The sequence below is a fragment of the Athene cunicularia genome (genome assembly GCF_003259725.1).
Source record: "Athene cunicularia isolate RWA chromosome 7 unlocalized genomic scaffold, athCun1 chr7_part1, whole genome shotgun sequence".
Lineage (NCBI taxonomy): Eukaryota > Metazoa > Chordata > Aves > Strigiformes > Strigidae > Athene > Athene cunicularia.
This window is the reverse complement of record NW_020799107.1, coordinates 4,037,883-4,055,189: the sequence shown is the minus strand read 5'-3', so window position 1 is coordinate 4,055,189 and position 17,307 is coordinate 4,037,883. Positions and strand designations below refer to the sequence as shown.

The following is a 17,307-nucleotide window of genomic DNA, read 5'->3' as shown; positions in this document are numbered from 1 at the left end:
CAGTTCTGGGGGTTTGGTCCAGATCCAAAACTCTGGGCTTGTTTAATAAGAAGATTCCAGGCAGTCCACAGCTGACCCCGGCCAGTTGCACTGGAGCTCCAGATTGCTGACGTGGAGGAGCAATACTGCGCAGGGACTGAGTAGGTCCAGATGCTTCTTCTCTCTTTAGAAAGGAAATTATAGTCTATGGAAGAGCAGTTTAGCACAGCCAGATTTCTATTCACATTTCAATTTCATGATCTGTTGGAATATATTAACATGTACATTTTTAACTCCAGCAGAGACATAGTTTGTTTCTGGAACAAATGTTTGATAGAGGCTGAGTTGCAGGGCCTAAGGGAATGCGAGGGGCTGGATGATTTCATTTCCCCTCAGCTAAGGCAACTGGCAAACATGGGTATGGTTTGCTGCTTTTTTGCTTTTATTGTTATGAATTGTGAGGATAATAGATGGCAGGTTGCCTAGAGCCTGGGATAGGCCTCCTTCGTGAAAGCTGAAGCAAATAAATGGTGGATTGCCTTTATTTCACTGGTTCTATGCTGATTTCAGAAATAACAAAGATCTACTTAGCGTGTAAAGGTACCAGCCTAAAAGAACGGAGCAGGTTCGCTACACACAGCGGCAGCCTTGATGCCACCTTGGATCAGTAACTGCTCCTGGGTCTCAGCACTGACTCCAGGCACAAGCTCTTCAGGTGAAAGGGATTTTGATTTCCAAGCAATTTTCCTAAGACCATTCCCAAGCTTGGAACTTACAATACATACTGCAGACTAGAGGAAAAAAAAATAAAATATGTGAACTTCTTGAGAGCTGTGTTAAAAAAGAAAAGAAAAAGAAAAAAAAAAGCATGTTTCAGTCCTGATTTTCTCCACCAAAACTTTTCTTGTGCAAATAAACCTGTTAACATTGCATTCAAATAAAGTGTTTATCATCTCAATTATACACAAAATCTGCACGGGTGTCTCTCCCTCAAGGTTATTTCAATTCCTACTGCATTAAAAATATTTCCACTACATGTAAAATATCTAAGGTTGCTAATTCAGTGTTTGGTTGTACAGGAATCAAACATAGTCGAGTTTCCACTTCACAGTCAGCTTAGTTACTGGAATAAGTTTCCACTGTTTGAAACATTCATTTGAAATTAATCACTTTGTTTACTTTCATGCTAATCTATCAAGGATAACAAGAAAAATGGACATTTTTATTCAACTTTTGCAATATAGAAATCAAGTCATTATCATAATTAGGACCATCGATCAATCATCAGGTTTCTAACTGTTTGTTTCACAAATGGGAATTCCTATATATTAAATAAACCAATTCTCCCTTTTTGCCCACAAAGCAATTCACCTATAGTGAAAAGAATTTTGAAGCAAATGAGAAGTGAAGGATTCAGGAGTCCCCAGTCTGAACGAGTGCTGGAAGGTGACCACCAGAGACATTGCTGAGGCCAAGTGGGGTGCAAGGAAGGAGCAGGGCCACAATTGTTGCTGTTCATCTTGCTTGGAGGAAGGAAAACTGGCATGTGAAATGAAGAAATGTAAAGTCTTAGTCAAATAAAAGTGAACTCCCTGCCCAAACCATGTTTTTCACACTAAGAAGGGGGCAGCTCATCAGCTCGACTGTCCAGTCAAACTAAATACAAATCTAGCTCCACTGCCCTAAGTAAATGACACATTGCCAGAGTGAAGTTCCCTCCATCATCCTACTCATACTTGGAAGTGAAACTACATCTTCTGAAGTCTCCTAATGCCCTGCCATAACTGAGGGCTGAGTAACAGGTTCATGATCAAGCCTGGAGCAGGCAGGAGATACTTATAAATTCAGAGCAATTGATTCCTTGATTGACAGAACTAAAAATACCAAAGTATGAAAGAGTTACATACAGCAATTCCTATTGTTCAGTAATAGTGTTTCCAGCCAAAATATGGAAACAGTCAACCTCACAGCAGTGTTGATACAGATGATGTTTCTTTCATGGTGTAAATTTGAGGGGAGGTGCAGCAGAGGGCATAACTAACCATATATTTCCTGTAAATAGCTATGTAATTTCAACTTGACTGCAGTGTAAGGTCTATAAACTCCCTCTGAAATATATTTTCTATGTTCACCTCACAGTTATGGTTGGCTGGATTTAGGTAATTATGTGTAGTTTGAGGTCAGTAGAGAAAACGCCTCAATCATTACTGGCAGGCTCTCTCCAAAAAGAATATACCCTGAGGAGCCCAGTGATCAGGCACCAAGGCAAAAGAGCCAACAGGTAAGGTACAAAACCTGGGATTGCTTCGCTCAGAACATAATTACTCTTCAGAATATCTCAAGGGCAATAAATTAAATTCCAGATGCACATCTGGCAATAAACAATGAAATAATAGAATAGCACCCATGTAAATCATCTCTCTGGTAACAGAAGCATTTCTTCCAAATAGGACAGCATACAAAAATGTTTAACAGCCTTTTGCAAGACATCCTCCTGCAACCGAGCTACAGAATTTAACATTCCTGATGTAAAACAGGTGTCTAGAGCTCACTGTGAAGCACCCTTGTCCAGAAGGTGGTCACTGTCTGAATAAATCTGTAGGGAGAGCCTTCACTACTGCATGCTCCCCATCAGTAACCAAAGGGAATATGCAGAATCAGCAGACAGCTGGAAATAGAGGTCTCATCACTCTGCTTCCCTTCTCCTACCTACGAGCGGTGCAACAACCTTAATGCATGAAGAACTTGGGCATAATGCATTGGTATGTAGACTGTTTTGGAAAGGAATGACATTTTACTATGATGTAGCAATATGATACTTTCAAAATAATCCAGAAATAAAATCCATTTCAAAGTCCACATAATAAAGGAATATTAAAATATGATTAATGAGGCACTTTAATAGATCTTGAGAAAAATTTCTCTTCAAGTTTCTACTTCCCGTTTTAAAACCTCTATCAGTGCTTGAAGAACAAAAACATTATTGCTGCCTTGAAATTTTAGCACCAAGTTGCACAGATCTGAAGAGTTTGTAATACCGACACAAGAGGTGCATTGCACAGGAGCTAAACTATGCTTCACACAAGCTCCAAAACTTGCTTTAGAAACTTATTCCCTCTGAATCAGACCTCAAGCACCTGAACACCTGGTAGTATCTTTTTTAATATTAATTTCTTATCAATGTAAGTAACATGTTAAACTGAGTGGAAAAATTTCCTACACAATCAACAACTGATTAATTTTAGGTAAGTGCTGGACTATTCACTTCATACAAATAGAGAATTCAAATGTACAATGACTCAGAACACTCCTTAATCAAACATGCAAAGTCAGTTTGGATCAAAGGGAGTTGTAATATGTTTTTTTCTACTCTCTGTTCTGTTTTTCTTAATATTCTTATGCAGCCTGAGTAACATATGTATCAACCTGTTCAAGGCTTCATCAAATCTTTCCTTCTTCCTAGATAAGGGATTTTCATGCCCAGACCAAGCAGTACCCATTAGGATACATATTAGTGACCGACCTTTCTGCAGAGTTTCTCTGAGTACATACCATCTACTGGTGCAACATATGACTTGACCTTTAATCTCATACGACAAACCAGAAATTTCACAGGCTACAAAAACCTGAATTTTGCAAGCATGTCAGACTCTTCATAATACAGCAGTTAAGTGTACTAACACAGGTGCTGGAGAACTCATTATGCATCTACTTGGACTGAAAGAAAAACATTGCCCTTCAGGCACTTGGCGTGAAGACAATTCCATTTCCAAAACCAGAGCTGTCTGGTAACAGGCTCCTGCATGTTTTCTACAGGATGGGAAGGGAAAAAAAAGAAAGAAAAAAACCCAAGAAAACTAACATAAGCTAGAACAGAGAGAGAAGTCATTTTGATGAAATACTTTGTGTTCTTTGGTAGAACATCTATCAGTAGCATTAAGGGCTAAAGCTTCAAGTTCTCCCAGGCCCAAATCTACTACTGGGCTACAAAAATGTATAGCAGAGCTATACATGAAGGATGACACATGCTTTCATCATCCTTAGGAACAAAGGATATGTTTAGTTCATTAAGACTTGAAACATTTCAGATGCCTGAAGAGATTGTGCAGCATTGCACAAAAAATATAATTCCTGTAATTGTATACCATCTGTAATGACCTACGAGTTACACAGCAGTTGCTTTCTCCTTTTAATATCTGTATTCCTGAAAAATTGACTTTGCTATTCTTAAGGAAACTGAAGGTATTAGTTAAGTTTTTCAGTGTAACAGAGGCTGCCAGCCAGAACCACATGCAATCTATTTCATTAAACATGACTTAATCACAGTTGTATGATACCATTTGTTGCTGTCTTCTCAGAGCAAGGCCAGCAGTACTAGAAGCATCGCTTTTATGGGACACACGAAGGGACAAGGGAAGCTTCTGCTACATTAGCTCCAAAATCATTTGCCAAATCCCCATCTTATACTAGATAACTCCAGGGGAAGGAAAGAAAAAACCAAAACAAAACCCCACCCAAACCCCAACAAAACCACCACCACCCCAGGAAAAAACCTCACCTTCTACCTACTGAGACAAGTACTAAGAGAACCGGGCCTCAGCAAGTTCTAGCCTTGAACTTCACAGTTTGTTAGATATCAGAAGGGCTCATAATAATTACCTATTTGTCTTGCTTGACTATGACAAAATGCCTGAAAGCTAGCTCTGCCAGTTTAATAAACAGTTATAAGTCAATGCTATCTGCAAAAATAGGAGCATCAGTGTCCTAGTATTTACATTTCGTTGTGAACTGCATTACATTGTATAAACAAATTACTTAGAAATTTCTAAGTCTCGAAGACTTCAGGGAGGTATTTCAGTCTTTTAGCCTCCACAAGGGAGGAGATTAAAAAAAAAAAAAAAAGAAAAAAGAAAAAAAGAGCAAGCGCACACACACACACACACACACATGCAAGAGTAAGACAGAGAGTTAATGTAGCCATATTATAAAGAAATAAAATTCAATTCAGGAAAAAGCCATTCTGATTTTTATGGTTTTGTGATCATAAGTATAACTGGTAGTTCTACCAAACAAACACTGGAAACTAGTTTTAGTAAAGTGAATCCTTTTGCTAAACCAGCCCCAAATCTATGGTTTAAAGTCAGAAGATGAACCCCCCCATTAATCCTAACCAGATTCAGTTTTACTGGATTATACTGGGAAATAATAGCGATCCATTAAAACCATACCTTTTTTTTCTTCTGTGAGGGTGGAAACAAAAGGACAAACTGAAGAACGAACTTTAAACATGGGCTCAAGACAGCCTATACTTATTCTGTAATTCATTATAGTAACTGCTGTACAGTGCCTCACAGTTGTCTTCAAGAGTAAAGCCCTGAAGTAACTATTTGCTGAAGCTATACACTCCTGCATCTTGATACTGGCTAGCTAATTTGTGTATTGGTGGCTAGGAAATCTGGGTAACATGCAATCCAACAGTGCATGCTTTCAACTCATGGGTTTTCAGCCCACAGACCAGCTTTATCTCAAAAGCAGGGATGTATTTTCAGACTCATGTTGTTCAGAAGTTTAAACATTTAACCTATGGGATAAGCAGGCTTAAAAGGAGGGGAAAAAAAAAAAAAAAGGCAGCACAAAGCAGAATGTCTTACTCCTCCTCTCAAGAGAACTCTACTCGCCAAGTAGTCTCAATGAAGCAATAGGGGCTTTGAAAGCAGGAACATTTGATGCAGACATGAAGAAAAACAGTAGGATCTTGTCTTCTTATGTGGCATTTTGAAATTTTATGCCATGAATTGCTCAGTTGTGATTCCTGTCCCAGTAAAGAATAGTAGGGAACTATCACATCAGAAGGTTTCTTCTCACAGCACTGAGTCAACACTAACTGACATTTATAGGAGAGTAAGCCACAGCTGTGTTCTGTTAGAAAAGAGGACTGTAGGAGCCTCCCCTTTCCAGGGCGCAGTCATGCTGCCTCCTAGTACCTCCAGCCTAGGGCTCCTGAAAATTCTCCCACACAGAGCTACACATTAGGATGCTGCACACATCAAAATGTTAAGTCACCATGTGGTTTAGGCATGCTTGATTCTACCCCAAAGTTAAGCCTTGTAGCCTGACATAAAATTTACCAAGAGTTTCTCTATCATACTAAACTCCTCAATCCACTTTAGAACACCAAAAGCCTTAATTGCTTGTTCTTCAACATCAAGGTCCTGCAATGAACTTTTCTGCATCAGATTTGATCACAGAGCAAACTCAAATCAAATCAACTGAGATTCTCCTGGTTCACCCTGAAACCAGCAACTGGGCTGTGTTTGTGGGTTGATGTTTACTCATGACTGGAAGCAATCATCAGTCAAAATCATGTGAATTTGGGCAGAAAGATAGCAAAATTCAGCATGGTAGTTGATTACAAAAAGTTTCCATGCCTCTAATACTCCAGTGATAATGCTCATATGAAAACAAGCTCTAACGTGCACTTAATTCCTTTCAGTATAAATGATAAAAGATTTCTAAAATAACCGCTCTTTTATTACAAGTATCTTACTGCTACATAATTCTTCCCAATTAATTCTTACTGCAGATGAATAGATCCTGATGTTGCCCTCTTTCAAATAAAAAACTGAAATAATTAAAATCTTCATTCATTAAGGTAGTTAGGCAAACATAACCAGGTACCAGTCATCTCATTACAAGGAATAAGGCTATTCATTTGCTTCAAGTTAGATTCTAAAGTACTCTCCTAAATGGGAGATTTAAATCACCAAATATTTACTTTCTGTATTCATTACATTCAAACACAAGCAAAATAAACTGTCTATCTTGCACAGTGCCTGTAAAATAGATAAATTCCATCCTGCAGAGGTTTCCTAGGAAACCAGGGAAGTCTCAAAGAAACAGAGAACAGCTGGAAAAAGAAAAAAAAAAAACAAACCACACACACACAACCCAAAGAACTAAGTGCTCCATATCCTCAAATTTTAAATCATTAGAAAGATATCACTAATAATAATTATAGCAGTACAATTCACACTGGCATTCTTCATAAGGGCAAACATGCACAGCCTGAAGAGATGAAGATTTAACTCTTCTCTCCCCATCATCCCACCCTGCCCCCCAAAGAACTACCAAAAAAAACTAAGAAGTGTGAATATTTTGATATAGTGTGATAACTCTGCAGAGCTTTGGTCTATACATTAAAAGAATGGCCAACCCCTCAGAGAGGTGCGCTTACTGAAACCTGACCAGCAAACAACAGTTAATGTGATTTAGCGTCTGGAGATTTCTTTGCTGAGGAGCCAGATTCCACTTCTGAAACGTGTCAGCTATTCAACATGAAAATCCATGCAATTCAAGAAATATATTATTAGCGCAATGACTCAGTATTGTATATTGCAGTAGTACCCTGAGGCTTCATTTGAGATCAAGGATGCTTTGTGCTCAGCACTGCACAAATTCATAGGAAGGTCCTTCACTTTACCGTAACAACATAAGACAAAAGCATGCCCAAGATACTCAGTATCCAAGTTTTGATAAAATTTTCTACCACTACAGCTAACATTTCAACCAGGAAAAAAAAAAAAAGAAAAAGAAAAAGAAAGAAAAAACCTAACCTCAGTCCTAATTTCTGAAGTAGGCTTCTGGCACTCTGCCAGTCTTCCAATATTCAGTGCTGTCACAGCAGCCATGCTGTCATGTTGGCTCTTCCTTCCCTACATGGCTCCATTTTCCATGTTCTGCTTTCTCTTGTCGCCAGGCTTAATGTCTCTTACATCAGGTTCTTCCCTTCCTTCACTGCCAATGCATGTTCCAGTATTTTCTGACTCTTGCCAAAGCAAGCATTTAAACATCTGGAAATCATCCTCCATTACTTTCACCAGCAAGATGCGTCTGTCTTGCAATGTATTCCCATACAGTTGGAATGTCTGATACCTTAAGACATCACACTTTATATATAAATATATATATATAAATTACACTACATATATCTAACACACTATATATTACACTACTCTTAAAATTTGGCATGCAGCAAGTTATAAACACACAGGAATTCTAAATTTCTAAATTTAAGCATATATACTGGTAGCTTTACAGCCCAAAACATTCCTGATTTGAGAGAGTTCTAGATTACAGATATTTAATTTTAAATAAACATGGAGCAATACATTACAATCAGAATTGTGTTCTTTTTCTAGTGTATGAAATTTGAAATATTTTTTCAGTAAGACTTCAAAAAAAAAAAAAAGCCTTTAATGAACAAAATGAGATGTCAAATGCAAAACTGGGACTCTTTTGTATGATCCACCCCTGACAACATCAAGTGCTATGATTTGAATACTAGGGCTATAAAAGTCTTAACTATGTCTTCAAAAGTTGTTGCCATGTGCATTCCCCTTCACTACTCAGACAACTGAAGCATTTTTTAAAGGTTCAGTTTTATAAGATACAGGATGGCTAATGCAACAATTCTTTCTTCTAAACCCTTTGTCAGAAACATTTTTTTAATGCCTCACAGGCCTAAAGAAGCACTATCAAGGCTGATATATAGCATGTGAAAAGCTCTTGCATGTTCTGCATGAATAAAAGAAAATGTACCTTCAACACCGGAGGTTCTTTAACTGCATCATGAAGCTAAGAAGCTGATTACCTTTTCTTTTAGAAACTAATAGTTTTTCAATGTCTGCATTAGGGTGCATTGGTTTGAGGTTTTTTGTAATAAAAGAACCCACTCCTTCAATGGAAAATTAATACAGAGGAAAAGAGATACCACTTTCTGTCTACACCTCTGAAGGAGTGGAAAATGCAAACTATTTCCACTCCTCTTCCATGGCCTGAAGTAGGGCAACAATGCCTCAGCCGCAGAGAGGGGCCCTTGAGCGGTATGAGTACCACCTCACACTCAGTGCCTCTCTGCAAGGTCCCGCCTCTCTTGCTTCCCTCCTGTCCTGGTTCAGCTCGGATAGGGTTAAGTTTCCCCAGCAGTGTGGAGGGAGCTCCAGCCGGGTTATTCGATACCATGCTGACATCAGGTCTGGGCACCCAAGCGGGGGAAGAGCGAGGGGCTGCTTTGTTCCGCGTCGGTATCCTTCACCGCTGTATCCGGGCGGTACAGCTCTGCGTATCTCTTGTTCTGTTCATTGTTATTACTGTTTATTGCTATTGTTGTTGTTCAGTTTGTTATTTGTTCCACTGTTGTATTAAATTTTTCCTTATCTCAACCCTGGGGTTTGTATCTCACTCCCTGGCCCCGTCCGGTCCAAGCGTGGGGGACGGACAGCGGCAACGTGTCTTGGGTCCCAAGGGCCTAAACCACCACACCTTCATCTTCTTTCTCAGAGCTTTGGACACACTGAGGATGACTCAGACAGGCAGGTGTACACACAGCAAAAGTCTTGAATAAGAGATTCAGCCCTCAGAACAGCTGTCCTATTCAAGTCTGGGTCCCCTAAATTTCCATTTTACCATCTTTATTCTCCATAAATTACCGCTGAAGATGACACTGGACTTGATTACTGAAGGATGAACAAAAGCCTCTCATCCTTTTCCTCATGCTTTTTTGCCTAATGGATCATGAAAACTGTATTTTTCTTTACCAAATCCTACTATGCAACAAATAAGAGCATCCTTAGTTTTAGCCCACTCCAATCCCAGGGCACAACACAAACTCTGTTATCATCACTTCAGCCTACACTTCTCCAAGATAATTCTTTTCTTTGTATTTCTTAGCCATATTTTCGCACAGATGGCAAGCATCCTCTTATCACCAGTGAATTTCATTAACATCCTGATTCTTTCCTGATCTAGATTACAGAAGACTGTGAAACCATGAGATTTTGTCCACAATGAAGATACATTACTCTTAATCATGTACCTTTATTTAATTTCCCCACCACTCACAACATCAACATTCATGCTGATACTAACTGCAACATTTCATAAGACAGTGAACCAAACGCTTTACTAGCAGTCAAATGCTTTTGCATAAAACCAGCATAAAGCCATCAAGTAACAGCCTTTTAAAGTTATTGGTGGGGCAACTCCAGAACTATGTATTTCCAGAATTTACCAGAACTATCATAAATTACCTTTCCTTGATAGAAATAATACATGACAGCTAAATACACCTTCAGCCACATCAGTCCCAGCAGCCATGACGTTAGGAAAAGTTAAGGCAGGAAGACCCACAACCACAGCATGCTTTGCTAGCTGCCTCAGTGGTTAATCTCCAGTTTAGTTGATGTAGTTGGCAGGTTTCTATGGGCCTGGTCACAGCTACCACAGTGAATGCTCTCCCCTTTTTTAACCTTAACCTCTTGTGCAAAGCATTACTACCATTGGGACTGGGGACACATGCAAAGATAAGTGACATCAAAGTATGTTCTCATTTTCTGATGGGAAGAGGAATTTCAGGAAACCTCCAGGAGTGAGATGACCTAGCTGCTCAATGGTGTCTTTCTTATCAGGAGGCTCATCATTAAAGTTAAGAGAGAAAGCCAAAGATATATTATACTTTATTTAAAAAAAACAAAACAAATCAAAACAGATGCTTATTGAACATATTACTTGTTAATGATAATTATAATTCATGTCAGGTCAACTGAGTGTTTATAATCCAGGGTAACTTGATTTCTATAAAATAGCACTGGCTAAACCATCCTTGTGCCTAATAAACCTAATCATACATCCTAGTCTAAAGGAAGTTCCACTTGCCAGTAAGATTTCAATTATTTACCTCAACACTGCACCATGGGTGCTGTTATCCAATCACTGAACATGTGAGGAATCTGGAAAACTTAAATTAAGATAGAAGGAAACAAGACAAAAAATAGTTATAGGATAGCAATCACTGTGACATTACATCATGTTTTAATTAGATCAAAAGGTTTGTTAGAACCCTGTAAAGAAAATATTTTTGAAAAAATGAGTGGAAAACAGGCGATCAAGCAAACATAGCTTCTGTTCACTGCTTCTGCTTTAATCTTTTCTTTAAATATTTTATCTTGACCTACTGGGATATTTCACAGGACAGGAGACCAGAAAGTGATTAAGTGATTAAGGTCTTCTATGTTTTTTGGAAGTGAGATGACTGCTTTAAACAAAACCCTCAGCATAACCTCTGAGGTTACCTGTAGTAATACAGCTATCCATATACAGGTGACAGTTCTTAAATAAGGAACAGTTTCTTCCTGGCTTTTAGCCTGTATTTTCATTACCATTTTAACATGAAGTATTAATCTTGGAGCAACTGGGCCAGGACAGACTCATGATGACACCTTTTACCTCCCTTAATCTCTTCCTGCACTATACTGTCACTGTGGCTTTAATCCTTCACTTCGGATGGTCGGCTTGCTGAAGGATGCTGGCAAGCGTTTCATGGCCAAAGAGTGTTTGGAGAAGATACTGTATGGACCTTCTCAGGCAGACATCTACTGCACAGCAGGGAACAGGCTTCAGTGAGACAGTTTACTCTTCTATTCCTACTCTAAATGAGTTCATGTCCAAAACTGTGAATTCCTGCCAGCAGTATCAGAGTCACTGCTTGTGTTTCTATTCAGCCACATTATCCAAAGAACAGGGGGACAGAGATTCAAATTAATTCTTTAGTTCTCCCATGCTACCGTTACATAGTCCAAAGGCTATAAATGAAAACCAGTGAAGACACAAAACACCATGGAAGTTTTTCAGTATAAAAACAACCCCATTATATCATTCTCCCAACTGTACTATTTACACAAAGCTGCAGAAAAATACAAATTCTCCAAAACTCCAATCAAGTTTCAGCTGGCAGCAGCATAGTCAAAGAACAACCGTAGACCAGCTCTCCAAAGACAAGACCTATCTTCAGCAGCTAATAAAAGCTGAATCCCAAGGGTCTGGCTGAATAGAGGTTCCCTGTGCAGAGAATATCCTACCCCTGGCACTCTGACAGTCACTCTTAAGTCTTCATGCTTATATAACACATGACCTTTCTGCAGCAAACACGGGTGGGATAGTAGAATAATGGAATTGTTTCTCACTACAAGAATAAAAGACAGCACAGCAGGCTATGAAAAATGTATGTTGCTTACTCAGAAAAGATAATTGTAAGTAACGGTTTGGATATTTTAATTACCACAGCACCAAGGGCTTATGAGCATCCAAAGCTTCCTACATGCGGTTGTTCTTATAACCATAAATCAACCTATAAAACAAGAATTTATACAAACAAATTATGCCACTTCCTCTAGTCAGTATCACTGTTTAAAACAAGAATTTATACAAACAAATTGTGCCACTTCTTATAGACAGTGTCACTGTTTTATCCTCTCCAGTAGCTCAGCAACAGCACTAACTTCAAATTTCTCAGAATTTAAATCAGGAAAAGCATACATCATAGAACATAATCTGTGACAAAAAACTGTGGAGAAAAGGTATAATTTGTACACACATCATGTATTGATTACATTGAAGATGTAAACAGTACATGATGTGACCTCTGAAGTACCTTTCATCCTCAGAGTGTTAGGTGATTTACAAGCCATCTTTCTTCACACTGAAAGAACCAGATTTCTTAAATAGTGGAAGAACACTTATACAACTGAAAGAAACACATTTTCCTCACTCCCTTCTCATTATGCCTTGAATTAATACATAAGACATTCCAGTTTAAATCACACCTGACCGTCTGCATGACGGCCTCACCAGAGCTTTCGAAGGGCAATTTAAAAAAGTGGGTCTGTTGCAATTTGAGATTTCAAGCAGTGAGTGCAACAAACTTTGCTTGGGTTCTGGAAGTTCAAACTCCAAGAAGCCTTTGTCAAAAACTGAAATTCCAAGTTAATATGATTAATCTAATCATTTTATGTTAAATGATACTTGGTTTTGGCCTGTACATTAGATTAATAGGTTCCTTTGCCTACAAAATAAGTGCAAACCCAGTCTCTCTTCCCTGGTCCAACTGAGAATCAACTGGATTAACACTTTATTCTTTCTAAGAAGGGTTTCTGAGAAAAAAATTTATATCATCAGGACTTTACACACAAAAATGTGCTGGGTCACAAAGACAAACATGGGTAGAACAATCAGTGTACATATAAGGATAGATCACATGCCTCCTGCTGGAATTTCGACTATTTTTTATTATTTCTCTATTATTTTTTGGCACTGAGTTCGTTGCCTTTTTCTGTATATGGAAAAATAGTTGTACACAGGCCATGAACATCTGCTCAGTTTTTTTTAAAGGATCAGTGTTGCATGAAGTTCTCCCTTCAGAGTTTCTGCTTCCCCACACGTATGCAAGAATCTGTGTTTCTTTTCTCACAAAACACAAAAACAAGTAATGTGGTGAGCTGACCCATTCTAATTCTAACCACAGAAAAATCATATAACTTCCAGTTAACCCAGACAGAAATAGTAAATAGCTGTTCCTATGAAGGGTTTCCTAGCTAAATTTATAATAAATTGAGATTTTTGGTGGACATTTATTTTCTCTGAAAACTGCTAAAGAGTTAAGAAATTTAAAAAGGCTTATTTTTTACGTTAAGATACACTAATGTTAAACGGGACCAATCCTGCAATGTCTTACAGAACAAATCATCCCAACAGAACATTATCATACTGAAACAAATTGCAAAGATGAAAGGACTTCACCAAGAAATGAAGTGTCAGCATGCCAAAATGTGAATGAGGGCATGAAGTGACCATTTGGTTGCTATGGCAATAATCTATATTTGTAAATATTGTGGCAAAAAAATGCTTGCACTAACAACCACAACATGCACATATTCAAAAAAAAAAAAAAAAAAAAAAAAAAAAAAAAAAAAAAAAGCTAATGGGGATAGCTTAACCTGACCCTCAATTTTACATGTTCCATAATTCTGAGTAAATTTGTCCAGTCTGAGCAGGAGGAATCTTCTTGAGGACTCTTCCTGTGGAAATTTCTGTGCAGAGTCTGTCCTTCCCACACTTTTATAGGCAGGGAAGCCAACCACAGATATTCAAAAGTCATGAGTCAGTCCCCAAAGAACTGTGACTTCTTTTTATCCTAAATAATGGATTCTCATTTTCTGCTTGTTTGGAGCTATAATCACTTCTATTTTCGAGTTATTTGCTATGATCAGACACACAAACAATGATACCTACGCACATTCACACACAGATGCACGCTTTCTCCCTAAGTAGAGGTACACATATAAGTGAATGACCTTGGGATCTGGAACTTTGGGGAAAAAGAATCAAGTACAGGACAAACAGGTGATCAGGCCCAGTCAGCGTGGGTTTATGAAAGGCAACTCCTGCTTGACTAACCTGATCTCCTTCTATGTCAAGCTAATTCGCTTAGTGGATGAGTGAAATGCTGTGGATGTTGTCTACCTAGACTTCAGCAAAGCCTTTGACATGGCTTCCCGCAGCATTCACAGGGAGGAACTGGCTGGTCATGGTTTTGATGGGTACATTCTTCGCTGGGTAAAAAACTGGCTGGATGGCCAGGCCCAAAGTGGTGCTGAATAGAGTTAAATCCAGTTGGCAGTCACTCTCAAGTGGTGTTCCCCCAGGCTCAGTATTGGGGCAAGCTCTGTTAAATCTCTTTATTTAGTGATCTGGATGAGGGGATCAAGTGCACCCTCAGTCAGTTTGCAGATGACACCAAGTTGTGCAGGAGTGTTGATCTGCTCAAGGGTAGGAAGGCTCTGCAGAGGGATCTGGACAGGCTGGATCAATGGCCTAAGGCCAGCTGTACAAGGTTCAACAAGGCTCAGTGCCGGGTCCTGCACCTGGATCACAACCACCCCACACAACACTACAGGCTTAGGGAAGAGCAGCTGGAAAGCTGCCTGGCAGAAAAGGACCTGGAGGTGTTGGTTCACAGCTGGTTGAATATAAGCCAGCAGTGTGCCCAGGTGGCCAAGGCCAACAGCGTCCTGGCTTGTGTCAGAAATAGCATGGCCAGCAGGACTAGGGAAGCAATTGTCCCCCTGTACTCAGCACTGGTGAAGCTGCACCCCAAATACTATGTTCAGTTTCGAGCCTCTCACTATGGGAGACACTGAGGTGCTAAAGCACATCCAGGGAAGCACAGCGAGGCTGGCGAAAGGTCTGGAGCACAAGTCTTGTGAGGAGCAGCTGAGGGAACTGGAGCTCTTTAGCCTGGAGAAAAGGAGGCTCAGGGGAGACCTTATTGCTCTCTACAACTATGCAAAAGGAGGCTATAGGTGAGGTGGGTGTTGATATCTTCTCACAAGTAACAAGTGATAGGACAAGAGGAAACGGTCTCAAAGTTGCACTGGGGAAGTTTAGATTGAATATTAGGAAAAATTTCTTCACCAAGAGGGTTGTCAAGCACTGGAACAGGCTGCGCAGGGAAGTGGCTGTTGCCATCCCTGGAGGTATTTAAAAGATGTGTAGATGTGGTGCTTAGGGACATGGTTTAGTGGTAGACTTGGCAGTGCTAGGTTATCCATTGTAGTCAATGATCTTAAAGGTCTTTTCCAACCTAAATGATTCTGTGAAAATGTCCGTTTTCCATGGTTTTATGTGCATTTTAAGTGTGTATACTATATAGCGCTACCAGCCAAGTGGTTTTGAGCAAAACAAATCAATCTGCAATGGTTCCAAAAGGAAAAAATGAATATAGAAACTGATATTACTTAAAAGCACAGCAGTGGCTAAGGGCCAAAAAAAATAAAGTGCTTAGCAGTATGTTTGGTTTAAAGAAGTATTACAATTATTTCATTATTTAAGCCATTTTACCTGCTTTATTCTATTCAACTTTAGTTATCAATCTCGCTCACCCTTATCAGGATAAAGTCTGTAACATACTTCTGCAAAAGCTATTTCTTTCTTCCACTGTGGTTGAGGTTGACAACCTGTATTTAATCCTTCTCATTTTTTCTAGGACTGGCCTGAAAAATGACTGGTAAAACACCATTTCACATACTTTCTGAAAGTCTGATAGTTTTTTCTAACCTAAGCTTCCTGAAGCACCTTCTTTTGCTTCCCCAGATACCTCCAATATTTGTTTACTACAGCACCTATATCCAAATGACACACATGACCATCTGAATGGGGAGAAGCGAAACAGCTGTATAGACAAAATCACCAGCAGTACAATACAATGTACACTGATGTTAGACCTCTGCATAAGTACTAAAACCAAGACAAACCAAGGGAAAAAACACTGCCCATTCTGCAGCATTACTGATCTTCAACCAGGAATTAAATAAAACCTCTTGTTTATGCAATTAAACCAGATCAGTCTGTAGGATGTACACACACCCCCCCCCTTCTTCCACACTGTGCACCGTCCCTTACAACACACTCAAATAGCTTTGAGGATTTTTCTAATATGATAAACACTGGAGAAGGAGCCTCCTCGTATGTATGGTAGACAAAAGCTATTACATTTTCAAACAGGAAGATGAGTAAGTAAGTGCAAACAGATGTCACTAATTTATTACAATGGATTTTGCTCTCTTACTTACCACGTAACTCTCAGTTTCCTCAGACATCAGCATATGGGAAGTACATCCCAGAAGGTGTTGCTACACTACTGGCTCATCCCATGATTTCCATAATAGCAACAAACTAGTGAATGACACTTAACTCCACAGAAATCTCACATAAGATTTGCCTTTTTTTTTTTTTTTTAACAGCAAAAAAGCTATCATTTTTACTAAATGGATACAAAAAAAAATGAAGTCAATGTTTTCACAACTGTTTTCTTTAGTATTATGTGTAACTGGAAAACAGACAATATATCCCTCCCTTTATGGCAAGTCCATGAATTACACTCCCAAGATTATATGAAGTGCCCCCTCTACGGGACTCCTTACACAGCTGTGGGTAGTCAGGTCTCATTTTGCTTCGCAGAATAAAAGTTTCAGAATTATTGCACTGTTTTATTCATCGGGCTTTGACTTCTCCTCACTCGTGCAATGCTGCATATTAGCAGAGAAGTTCAGTTACAAAAAAAAAAAAAAAAAAATTAAACTCTTGAAAATGCGTGATAAAGTAACTGCCAACGGTGTTGTAGTGTAACGTACTAGTAGTCCCTTTGTTGGTCGCTATTTGGAAAGCCAGTGTTACACACAAGAAGCCTAGGAAGTATGTGCAGTGCAACAGCTCCAGGCTGTCCCACAACCAGCGTTGTCCCGTTTCAGGCAAGCGCCCCGCAGCGCCCCGCGCCCCCGAGCGAGGGATGCGGACAGGCACCGCGCGTCCTCCGCAACCGCCATCCGCATCATGTGAAGCAAAACCCAACGTAAAGCAGCCTCGGCAAGATCAGGTTACGCGGGGCAGGTAGGCAGCTCGCCAGCCCACCGGGGTGGCTACCAAGGGCCGCTGCCG

The 17,307-nt window shown here is 39.5% G+C and overlaps 1 protein-coding gene across 1 annotated transcript in view; it reads right to left on the bottom strand.

Annotated features, from left to right (window-relative positions):
- The window catches only part of COL5A2 (collagen type V alpha 2 chain), a 114,079-nt gene that overhangs the window by 95,276 nt on the left and 1,496 nt on the right, over positions 1 to 17,307 (bottom strand). The gene's annotated exons all lie outside the window — the stretch shown is intronic.